This window comes from Arachis duranensis, chromosome 3 (assembly GCF_000817695.3).
Source record: "Arachis duranensis cultivar V14167 chromosome 3, aradu.V14167.gnm2.J7QH, whole genome shotgun sequence".
Lineage (NCBI taxonomy): Eukaryota > Viridiplantae > Streptophyta > Magnoliopsida > Fabales > Fabaceae > Arachis > Arachis duranensis.
The window spans coordinates 101,993,541-101,995,325 of record NC_029774.3 but is presented as its reverse complement, the minus strand read 5'-3'; the positions used below and the strand labels follow the sequence as shown (position 1 = coordinate 101,995,325).

Below are 1,785 nucleotides of genomic sequence, written 5' to 3'. Positions count from 1 at the left end.
CCTCAACTAGTTGCTCTAATGCAACAGAACTGCAAGTTTCATGGACTTCCATCAAAAGATCCCTATCAGTTTTTAACTGAGTTCTTGCAGATCTGTGATACTGTTAAGACTAATGGAGTAGATCCTGAAGTCTACAGACTCATGCTTTTCCCTTTTGCTGTAAGAGACAGAGCTAGAACATGGTTAGACTCACAACCTAAAGATAGCTTGGACTCTTGGGATAAGCTGGTCACGGCCTTCTTGGCCAAGTTCTTTCCTCCTCAAAAGCTGAGCAAGCTTAGAGTGGATGTTTAGACCTTCAGGCAAAAAGATGGTGAATCCCTCTATGAAGCTTGGGAAAGATACAAGCAGTTGACTAAAAAGTGTCCTTCTGACATGCTTTTAGAGTGGACCATTTTGGATATATTCTATGATGGTCTATCTAAGTTCTCTCATATGTCACTGGACCATTCTGTAGGTGGATCCATTCACCTAAAGAAAACGCCTGCAGAAGCTCAAGAACTCATTGACATGGTTGCAAATAACCAATTCATGTACACCTCTGAGAGGAATCCTGTGAGTAATGGGATGCCTCAGAAGAAGGGAGTTCTTGAAATTGATGCTCTGAATGCCATACTGGCCCAGAATAAAATATTGATCCAACAAGTCAATATGATATCTCAGAGTCTGAATGGATTGCAAAATGCATCCAACAGTACTAAAGAAGCATCTTCTAAAGAAGAAGCTTATGATCCTGAGAAACCTGCAATGGTAGAGGTGAATTACATAGGTGAAGCCTATGGAAACACCTATAATCCCTCATGGAAAAATCATCCAAATTTCTCATGGAAGGATCAACTAAAGTCCACCTTCCTAGCCACAGCAGGAGCTATGATTGATATTGACAGAGGAGAGCTAGTCCTTCAATTGAATGGGGACTACCTTCTGTTTAAAGCTCAAGGATCTTCCTCCGCAACCATGGAGAGGAAGCATGAAAAGCTTCTCTCAATACAAAGTCAAACAAAGGCCCCACAATCAAACTCTAAGTTTGGTGTTGGGAGGCCACAATCAAACTCTAAATTTGGTGTTGAACCCCCATATTCAAACTCTAAGTTTGGTGTTGGGAGGTCCCAATAATACTCTGAACATCTGTGAAGCTCTATGAGAGCTCACTATCAAGCTATTGACATTAAAGAAGCGCTTATTGGGAGGCAACCCAATTTTTATTTATCTATATTTCTATTGTTCTTTTATGTTTTATTAGGTTTATGATCATGTGGAGTCACAAAACAATTGCAAAAACTAAAAATAGAATAAAAAATAGCAGAAGAAAAAGCACACCCTAGAGGAAGAGCTGTCTGGCGTTTAAACGCCAGAAACAAGCATCTGTCTGGCGTTTAACGCCAGAAACAAGCACCAAGCTGGCGTTAAACGCTAGAAATAAGCTACATTTGGGCGTTTAACGCCAGAAACAAGCATCAGTCTGGCGTTAAACGCCAGGATTGCATACAGAGGGTGTTTTACATGCCTAAAAGGTGCAGGGATGAGAAATCCTTGACACCTCAAGATCTGTGGAGCCCACAGGATCACCTCAGGATCTGTGGATCCCACATGATCCCCACCTACCCCAAATCTCTCTTCCCCATTACCCCTTCACCAATCATATCCATCCACTCTTCCCCATAAACCCCACCTACCTTCAAATTCAAAATCTCTTTCCCACCCAAACCCACCCTAAATGACCGAACCCAAACCCCTCTCCCTCCACTATATAAACCCCTCAATCCTTCTTCATTTTCACACAAC

At 41.9% G+C, this 1,785-nt stretch overlaps 1 non-coding gene across 1 annotated transcript; it reads right to left on the bottom strand.

The window, feature by feature from the left end:
* Nucleotides 1–273: 273 nt before the first annotated feature.
* On the bottom strand, nt 274–381 carry LOC127746061 (small nucleolar RNA R71). The gene has a single exon (XR_008007681.1). It is a non-coding gene; the product is annotated as a small nucleolar RNA R71 (small nucleolar RNA).
* Between the last annotated feature and the right edge of the window lie 1,404 nt (nt 382–1,785).